Raw genomic sequence first — 11301 nt, 5'->3', positions numbered from 1 at the left:
AATAATATTAGAGCAATGGCGGCCACCAGTTCAACCAGCCAAGAGGGGAAAAATAAACCAAAACAGCGGGGAAAAGTGCGTAAAAGGGAATCAAAGGACTCTAACGAGGACGCTGTGTTTCACGCCACGTGTTACTGTCGCTTTATTTGTAAAAGACGATTGTGTTTGGCCGAGAAACGCTGCACACAGACGGTGCAGGGGGAAGAGAGAACGCTGCCTCGGTCACGTCTGAAACCCCCCGAAAGAAACGTCGTTCTCGGACAGGTTTGCCCGTCCCTTCTGCTGGCCATGTCCTTCCAGCCATCTGCATCATTTGTGGACAAATATATTACTGTTTTGGAAAACGGAAGAAGCTTTCACAAGCAGAAACAGTGTCTGTCAGGTAAGCGACCACCCTCCCTCTCTCTCTCTCTCACACACACACACACACACACACACACACACACACACACACACACACACACACACACACGTTAACATTGGACTGGAAAATGCATTGCCAGTTTTGGACTGTGAAATATTGATTATGACGATAACTGTGCTACCGGTATTTACATACAGACCTATCATTTTCCCATTAGATCAGAGGTCTTTGATGTGCTGTGTTTGAGGCCAAGGCTTTGTGGGATCACTCTGTTGAATATCATGTCTTTTTGGGTAAGGAAGTTTGCAGATAGAAAGGCGGTGGTCTTGTGATGTAGTGCATTTATATATTATTATATTATATTATACTTATCATTGATAAAAGTGTTTATCTACAGAACAGAGACTGAAACACTGCTGATTGAATTACTACATTATTAGGAATGCATGGAGGTCAAGGGGGCAGGTCACTGTTATTTTTATATTACATAACCATATAATGGATAGAAGATACAAAAACAAATTTCACCTACATTTTGAATTGTAAATGTGTGATACTATATATATACTCTGTATTTTGGCTGTCTTTAGATACAATGTTGACAGCAGACACCTTTGCACATGTTAAGTATTTTTTTGTCTGTGTGTGTGTGTGTGTGTGTGTGTGTGTTTTCAGAAATTAACAACCCTTTGCTGCCAGCTACAACATATTCTGCGAACGAGTCATCCTGAAAATGAACCAACTAAGGAAGAAGTTCATAGACATTGTTAAGAAGAATGAGGATATTGATGCTTCAGACTACAGGTAACTGTGTCCTTGACAGTTCAGTAAACAAAAAAGAACCTCTTTCATACTGAAAAGTTTCAATTTTATTGATTTATTCGCTCACAAGAAAGGCTATGACACTATGTTTAAATTAATTTGTTTCTCATTGTGAAAAAATCCCTTTATTTATACATTTGTGCCCGTCTTTTTCTATATTTTCATTTTGCAGGCAGGATAAACTGAAAAGGCGGTTGGCCCGTGATTTCCCCCAGCTGCAACACGCAACATCTCTGAACTAGTTTTTGTTGAAACATTATCAGCAGATACACTGTTAGACAGGCTATCCATCAGACACGACCACAACTGAGTCAACGAGGTAAGCCAAGCTGAAAGTGACAATGAACACACATCTGGACAAACTACAGAGCACACAAGGACACTGTATAGTGCAGGACTGATATTGAACTTGTAAATGAAACTCCCGGTATGAAATGCCCTTGGCCTCCCACAGCAGAGGATTTGAATGTTTCTGAAGCAAAATCTGTTGTGCCAGTTGAACTATTCAATGTAATTTCCTGGATTATAGGTGCAACAGAGGAACCAACACTAGACTGTTATGTTGATATTCCTGAAGATGTAAACCTAAAAGTTTTATCTGTTTGTCAATACATTGTGCATCTAAAGGTCGGAAGCAGACGCCTAAGTCACTGTGTCTTGGTCTAACTGTTCGCCATTTAACAGGTTCATCCAATGTTCTGTCACTACTGAATAGATTAGGACACTGTGCTTCATGGAACACAGTTGTCAGTCTAGACACTAGCCTAGCTCAACTACAACTTCTAGAGGGCAGAGACAAAATTCCTAAGGGGTTCTCAAAGAAGGCACCTACCATACTGGTGTGGGATAACATTGATTTTGGGGAGGAGACACTGTCAGGTTGTGGAACTACTCACCATACAAATGGCATTATGCTACAAAGTTCTGTTGTTGAAACAATGTCTAGACCAGACAGACAGCCACTGCCGAAGTCAGTTTACACATTGAAAGCACCTCCTACATTCAACACAATCCACAGTCTAAAAGACAAGGGCCACAGAACTTGTTTCAGGATGCAAGGTACAAATCATTCTGTACGGCATCATCAGCTCTCCACCAACATTGCAAAAGGGCAAACTACCAAGCAGCAGTGATGAGACGTTCTCTGACTAGTAGGATGTGTGCTCCTTCACCCATTGGCAGTGGATGGGGCATGGAGGATGGGGAGTTAAAAGTAACATGGCTGACTAGAAATCCTGCCCCTGATAGTGTGTTGCAGGTAGTCCACTGTAATTGTAAAAAAGCAAATGTGAGACTGAAAGATGTTCATGTATGTCTGCAAAACTGTCTTGCACTGATTTATGTCACTGCCAGGACTGTGAAAATGTGTCAAAGGAAACAGAAGAAAGAGGTACATGGGATGATGACATTTGTATGCTATTTTGTATTTTCATATATTTCCTGGGGGGGGGGGGGGGGGGGGGTTGGATGTACAAATGACAGATGCTGTGACACTTTGCGGAACTTGTAAATAAATAAATGTTTCACACCATATGTTGTAATAATTCTGACCTCTAGTACTTTAATTTTTAGTCTTGTCCATTTCTTTGCATTATTCCAATTTAGGGGGCGTGGTAACATTTTGATAGATTTTCTGCCATGTTGGTCCAAGGTGCCCTGATTTTCTTTTCTACCTTTCATTACACATTAGGTTGAGACATTTTCTATGTATGAAACATAAGCTCTTGGCACAATTTACTGTGTAGGTTTCATTGTACTGTGTGGCAAACACTTAAGTTGAAGCATATTCTTTAACAAATATGCTACATTTCATGATATAAATTCACATATGAGTAAACTAAAGGCACCAATACTTATGTCAGATGTTATGTATATGCATTTGACATTTGAGAAAAAAAATGTGTTGCCAAAAACACATTTTACAAGCAAAAACAGCAGCACACGATTTTCGTTTTTTGGTTATAAACTGTTTATACATTTATGGCTATAAAAAAAAAACAGCAGGTTTTTATGAGTAGAACTTTTTACCCAAAGTCTAGAAGGGTATTATCTATGAAAAAATGCATTGAATGCGTAGTTCGCTTGACATGGGAACGAAACTCATTTTCTAAGCACTTTTTCATGGGTCCCAACACGGCCTAATTGGTGTGACAGGTCCTTAAAACTGTTCTGTTGCAAGGAGTTGCAACTAGTTGCATTTGTGTACTGTGGTTTTGGCCTTAGACATACAAGGTTTCTGCCTGCCCTCAACAATGCTGTATCCGTCTCTTTTCTACCTAGATACATCTAGCTATCAACAGTTACTGTACTGTACAATGTACATGGATGCTGTTTCTGAATATCAGAATAAACTAGAAAAAGTGCCACTCGGGGCACAGGTCAATGTGAAAAGGGTGCCATTTCTTCGTTCGCCTTTGATGGCAATTGGATGGTTTGAGGCATTTTGTTCCAAAAATGTGTTTTGCAAAAATCCACCTGTTGGTGGCGCTATAACAGGCCAATGTGAAAAGGGTGGGATTTGTGGTTCTGAAAACACACTAAAACATAAAACATAAAATTTCAATCCCTTCATGTCCCCAGCCAAAAACGTTGAGAACACCTGCCTTAGACTGAAATGCATCTGTAGCAGTCAGTCAGATTTTGAAAAAGAGAGAGACATCATATACAGAAACTTTGGGTTACCCAAAAAGTGGCTTGACCAACCTCCAAACCAGGTTGCACAGACTAAAAAGAAACATTCATGTGCCTGCATCACTATACCTATAATCCTTTGAGCAATGGTATAATTATGTAGCATCATAGAGAAACACTGGCAGCTCAGCTCTCATTATAGATCTCAAAGCATCAGAGACTATATTATGGTGAAAGCAAACTGCTACATACGCCCCCAGCATTACACGGGGGGCTAGATGGAGTCACTGGCTTCTACCCCTGTCTACACTGTAGCCTGTAAAAGCTCCAAGAAAACGAACACATTTAAAAGTGCAGTGACTAACAAACAATACACTATCAGATCATTTGTGAATTGTAGTTCTTCTTGTAGTGCCATCAGACGCAAGGACATCAAATCTCCTGTTGCAAGACATTTCATGGAAGCCGGTCACTCCACAGCAGATCTGTCTAGTTAAGAAATCCAGAAGAGGCTGTGATTTAGAGACACTAAAGTGACTAAACTCCTTCAAACTGAATCTAGAATTCTAGATGGATATTTTATTTACAGTCTGTTAAGCCGGGTGGCTTGAAAGAAGATCTCTCCCTCCAGTGCTGCTTATAGGGAAAAGTTATTTTTTAAAGGTGATTGTATAAGACTGTCATCATGTTTTGTATGCAGTATTCGTGATTTCTAATATAACTCTGTGTGAACTTGTACATCTATCATTCTATAATGTCCACGCCCCACCATCAGGTGATGTCACCAATTAGCAATTCTCAGCACCTGATTTGGAGCTCTTTAAGAGCAAGTTGAGCAGGCCTCTTGAGCAGGCCTCCAACTGTGTCAGTTGGTCTTTATCTCAACGAGACGAAAACTGAATCCGTAAACATATGCAAATCCAACAATAACCACATTATAAAACCACTTAACACAACACTCCTCTGAAACGGGTTGATGACTACAAGTATTTGGGTTCATATATATCTTCTTCCCAAAAGGACTTTCAAACTAGGAAGGGTATGGCCTGGTCAGCCTGCAATGACATGAATAAGATCTGGTCATCCCAGCTTAGTAAAATGTTAAAAATAAAAATATTTATGACGACCGTTGAGCCAATTCTACTCTATGGCTCCGAGACATGGACACTTTCAAAGAAACAAGAGAATCGGTGGATGGCCCTTACACCCGCCTTCTAATGAGAGCGCAAAAGGTTATATCTTCTCTGGAGTCCTGCCTCAGGGCGTACCAGAGGTAGAAAGCTGTCGTTCCCTGATGTCCTCGATAGGGACAGCATTGTGGAATCCATGATCACGACCGCGGTCGAAAAATGATGATGATGAAGAGCAAGTTCTTTGTCTGTGACCATCATATACAGTAGCACCGATTAAGGTCTTAAGACCGAAACGTTTGCTACTTTTAATTGCACTTTGAGCACAGAGCACTTTATGAGCATGTTAAAATTTTAGAAAAGATGTTTTCTTAAGTCTCGGTCTGAGTTCTCCTTCTTTTTTATACAGTTAGCGAGTCTTTTTCTGTCAGTTTCTCAGTGGTTCAATGAGACATTACATTATAGCCGGACATTGTAGCGTCATATTTAGTCAGTGTTGGAAAAAGTAGTCAAATGAGTAAAAGTACAAAAGTATTAGCATCAAAACTTAAAGTACCAAAAGTAAAAGTACTTATTCTGCAGAATGTCCCATTTCAAGTTTTCAAATGTATAACAATCTTTTGAAAATATGTGAGCAGTGAGCTTGTAGCTCGGCTATTTTCAAATGGCCGAAATGTATATAGGGCTGAAGTGGTTTAGGTGTGTTTTGTAACAATAATAAAAGTAACTAGTAACTAATATTTATGACACTATTTCCTCATACCTGACGTTGTCATCCTTATATTATGTGGGAGCTACAGTGTGCGAACTACTTCTCCTTCCCCTGTACTTATCGTTTTGTTCAGCACCTGAAAGTTTTTTGTAGATGATGTGTGTACTTTCCTCTGGATTCCATTCTATGACAATAATTGCCTCTGAGATAAAAGTGAGTAGAAGTAAAAGTATTGTAAATTGGATATACTCAAGTAAAGCAAAATTGTACTTAAGTACAGTACTTAAGTAAATGTACTTACACCACTGTTCAACGGGACATTACATTATAGGACATTGTAGCGTCGCACTTAGTACAAGACAGACACACCGGCTCTCTCCTCTCTGTGCCAAGCCAACTTTGTCTAAAGACTCGAAACGAGAGCAGCCCTTTAAATTAGTCAAAATGTCAGTCTGGGCAGTGCGTAATGGACTCCCAAGGTGTCGGATATGACTTGATTGATATATCCTGCCCCCCACCCCACCCCCTTTCTGCTCAGCAGAAACGCAGCAGACTGTCCCCTTCTCCCGGAGAAACTTAACACATAAAAAAGAAGCAAATCTCCCTTAATCCCTCTCACCTTTGTACGGTCGGTAATGGCGCACAGTGAATAATGTGTTCGGGGCGCTCCCCCCCCCCCCTTAAAAGTAGTCATCCGATCCAGGTTTTTTTTCTCCGCTCTTCTCTGTCTCCCTCTCTGTCTCTCTGTCTCTCCCTCTCTCTCTCTGTCTCTCTCTCTCTCTCTCTCTCTCTCTCTGTGTCTCTCTCTCTCTCTCTCTCTCTCTCTCTCTCTCTCTCTCTCTCTCTCTCTCTGTCTCTCTCTCTGTCTCTCCCTCTCTGCCTCTCTTTCTCTGTCTCTCTCTCTCTCTCTCTGGCTCGCTCGCTTAGTCACTCTGCAGTGACCGCGACCGTTGGCTCTGGATGTGGGTGGCTATGAGCGTCCTTGCCGGGCGGTCACTGACTCCATCACTGGCCACTATCGGGCCCCGGGGGTTCAGGTGTGGGCCCCCGGACGATGAATGGACTGAAAGGTTTAGGGCGGTGTTTAGAAGTGAGTCAGCCAGAGTGGAGAGAGGGCGGAAGACAGAGAGAGAGGCATAGGTGGAGAAAAGGAGAGAGCAAAAGGAGAGAGAGAGAGAGAGTGGACAAAGACGAGATGAGGTGGTAGAAGTACTCAGATTTTTTACTGTATTAGCATCAAAATATAGGTAAATAAGTAAATACAAAAATCCTTTGAAATGTATCAAACCTTTGCAGATCTCCAAGCTCACGACCTGTCACACATTTTGCACACATTTTGCTATTTTTCGAGTAGCAGTGGTTAATGTGTGATTTGTATCAATCTTGAAAAATATGCAAAGTAACTATAGAAACTGTTAAATGATTGTAGTGAAGTCAGAAGTACAATATATGCCTCTGAGATGTAGTTGAAATACTCAAGTCATATGAACTGAGTGAATGTACGTTCAACCCCTGTGAAGTTCCGACATTGAGACACAGAGAGAGAGAGAGAGAGAGGAGAGCGATAGAGGGAAAGGTTGGGCGGAGGTGTAGAAAGCGTTTAGAGCTGATGGATATTGATAGAGCTGATAATGAAGGTGTGGAGGGCAGGCCAGTCTGACGTGTGACGTTGTTAATGCAGCCTGACACTGTATTTGTACTAATAACCCCTAAAAGTAGTGATAAAATACTCCTCTCTTCTACTGGACCCTGATGGATGTGCAGAGAGTAATTAAACTCCATTAGGCTTGAGGTCCACTTACCGTGTGCGTGTGCGTGCATGCGCATGCGTGCGTGTGTGTGTGTGTGTGTGTGTGTGTGCGTGTGTGTGTGTGTGTGTGTGTGTGTGTGCGTGTGTGTGTGTGCGTGCGCGTGTGTGTGTCTCTGTGAAAGAATGTGTGAAGGGGTGAGAGTGTGGATATGCAGGCAACAGAGTGTGTTTGTATGGCATGCATGAGTACAGTACAGTATGTGTGTTTGTGTCTGAGAGTACATAGACATGTGTATGTGTGCGTGTGTACTGCATGTATGTGTGTGTGCGCGTGCCTGAGTTGCAAGCATCTGACAGACAACATGCGAACGTGTATTTGTGCGCGCACTTTGGCAGCATTTGACACGGGTGTGGGTGGGTGTGTGTGTGTGTGTGTGTGTGTGTGCACACGCGCGTGCGTACGTGTGTGTAATGGTGTCTTTGCCTCACAAGATTTCTCCCCTCGGTAGTCGGTTTTTCCAGGTAAAGGTCCTCTTGTGTATTCAGTGTGTGTGTGTGTGTGTCAATGTAAATCAAGTTTATAGTCAGTGAGGAATATACAGTATAGTCTTGAATATGAACTTGCTTGAAACTTGTGTCCAAAATACACACACACACACACACACACACACAGTAAAGGGCTGCCAAAGTGCACACACATGGACATGTTGTCAGATGCTTGTAACACACATACACATACCGTACCCGGACACACACGTACAAACTGTCAGAGGTCCACCTGTACACACCCCCACGGACACTCCCATGGACACACACACACACACACACACACACACACACACACACACACACACACACACACTCTCTCTGTGTTCCTATAGCATCTGACAACATGTGCACATGCATTTTTTTGTGCACTTTGGCAGTGTGTGTGTTCGCTTGCGTGCACGCCTTTGTGTGTGTGTCTGTGTGTATATGCGCATACCTGCTTGAGTGTGTGTGTGGGGTTCCTTACACACACACACACACACATGCTTTTCTCATGAAGCCCATCTCTCCTTGGAGGTGTTATGCAGAGTGACATGTGCAGCCTATATACCCATGGTGCAGTCTCCAGCTCCTCTGTACTGCGTTGAATTCCCATGGCTCCCAGTGCGCCGTGCAGCAGGCACAGTGTCAGTGCACGGCGTCCAACACACTCCTGGGTGTGTGTGTGTGTGTGTGTGTGTGTGTGTGTGTGTGTGTGTGTGTGTTTGTCTGTTGACAGGAAAGCAGCATTCTGCCACTGCTGTTTTTTTAAGGAGGGGAGATGTTTTGAGTGTACATGGGGCCGGGGGGGGATATACAGTATAGGCCTGGGGCCATATCACTGTGCTACTAGGGCTCTCCGGGGGATTCCAGGGGCCCTCGAAACCTGGCACTGCTGAACATGCACGCACGCACAGACACACACACACACACACACACACACACAGACACACACACACACACACACCATACAGGCAAACAAATCCACAGTCCTTAACAGCAATTGGCCTGTTGCAGAGGCCCGCCACAGAGCACTGAAGTCCTGACATCAAAACCACGCCCTGTGGGCCCGCCCCCAGGCCCACAGGCCTGGCATTTTACTCATACAGTATGGTTACGAAGCGTCAGTTGACGTTGAAAAAGTAGTGATTTTTTCCAAAGATGAAGAAAACAAATGTCCGCCGCCTACAATTCGACTACAATTCTCATTCTTAGAAATGACCTCAAGGTTATACTCTACTGTATCCCACTAAACATTTGGCTGCTGCACTTTGTGCTACATTAGATTTTTGCCATTCTCAGGAATCTGTTGTTTTATCAAACTAAATTAACTATACAAAAACTGCACAAAACCCTAAGTAATCTCAGAACTATTGTGACAGAGTGTGGTGTGCTTCAGCGGGGTCAGGGATTTCCTGCTGCTCGTGTAGTTTTACAATGCTACTTTCGGGTGCCGCCGCAGAATTAATTAAACTTTCTCCAAACACAGACTGGATCATAATATCTAAATGTAATTAACAACTATACAAATGCACCTCCTCCTGCAAATGCGCAGACTTATTTTGGTATTTTGGGAACAGTTTTTATAATACGTGAGAAAATCAATGAGAATTTTGAAATGGAAAAAACTTGTCGTGAACATAACAGAACAGAAGAGAAGTGCTGTTCTTTTCAGTTCTGTTTGGTTCTGTTCCATTCCAGTCTGTTTCATAGAGTTTCACCCCATTCTTTGCTGTTCCATTCCATTCTGTTCTGTTCTGTATGGTTGCCCATGCCCTTTCTGCAAATGGCTGATGCTTAATGACCCTCCAGGGACACCTTACCTGATTGGCCAGCTTAGCGGATGTGTCCAGGTGCAGCAACATAAGCAATTCATTAAATATTGAAGCCACCACCACCAGCAGCAGCACAGTTTACAGAAATGCTCTAACTCACTGTGAGAGGGTACGAGAGGGAGGGGGAGGGAAAAAGAGACATTTTGGCAACGGTCCAAAAAACAACTAGATGTATGTGAGCTGTTTTTCCCCCCTCACTCTCTTTCTCTCTCTCCTCTTTTCAACCCGCCCCCCTCCCCCTTCTAATCACACCCTGACTTTGCTTGACCTTTCTGCGGCTAATTAGTCGGCTTGCAGAAAGGAATTGTGGGTAGCAGTATATCTCTTATGATGATGATGATGATGATGTCGGCGTGCCATGGTGGCGATGGTCTTGTGCCGGTGATTAATTCAGATGAAGCCGGTCCTCTTTTCTTTTTTCTTTTTTTTTACTGGACTCCTAAAACACACAAACTATAAAACACAGACGTCCAGTGTGACCCTTATCGTTCCCACTGGGTAATAATGAGGGGGAGGGGGTGGCTGTGTGGCTTAGGGCACATTGACAGTGAAATTAGTCTATGTTTGCTCATAACCAGACTTAATAGCTTTATTGCATTTTAAATGTGGAACAGTAGGTTTGCATTTGCTTCATTTGGACGGTGATACTGATTTTTGATCATATAAGTATTTCCTTTGCTAACATTTTCAAGAGGATTGAGGGGTCTAAATACTGTACATTGCCTGCTGAGAGACATGGGACGGACTGCCGCCTAACAAGGCTGTGAACAGTGCGTAAAAAGTACTCATAGTCTTTACTTAATAGTATCAATTCTGCAATCTAGAAATACTGTGTTGCAAGTAAATGTTCGGAATTCAAAATGGGCAAAAGTACAAAAGTATTGGCATCAAAATATACTTAAGACCTTGAGGCTTGAACACCTGTTACCACATGGGGGGCGGTAGGTGAGCAGTGCCAGAATGTACGACACATGGGCACGACTTGTTGTCGTTTGAACCGCAAGTGAAAGTCCGCCATTCCGTGCCGTGACACTGGCTGTGTTGTGACGCTCCGATCTTTATTATTGTTAGCGCGACCTCGAATGAATGTTTTATTGAGCTTCGAACATCGTATTTTATCCCATTATGAGCCATAAAGTCACTAAAGAATGTGTGCACGTGAACGGAGGATTTTGGCTGCTTCTAACATGGATGCTAGTGGTGGCTAGTGACCGAAAGCTAAATCAAGGTAAAACATATTTAAAAAAACTCTGGATTTAATTCATCATGGAGTCAAAGTAAAAACAAAAAAAGTGTAAAAAAGTGGATTCAGTCAATTTATAAAATTGCAACCCCCCAAATAATTTCAACCATTTGTTCAATTAGGAAGAAGATAGTATGCTTCTGAGACCAAATCAGTATTTATTACAGTGCATGTGCAGTAAATTACAGTAATACCTTTACCCGATCATTCTAAACAAGGGAGGGAGGGGGGGGGGGGGGGTATTTAGATATTATTTCTAAGCTCAATTGAAAGTATTTGCAGATAT

This window comes from Protomyctophum parallelum (assembly GCF_964188405.1).
Source record: "Protomyctophum parallelum genome assembly, chromosome: 10".
NCBI classification, from domain to species: domain Eukaryota; kingdom Metazoa; phylum Chordata; class Actinopteri; order Myctophiformes; family Myctophidae; genus Protomyctophum; species Protomyctophum parallelum.
Note: the sequence above shows the minus strand (reverse complement) of the source record.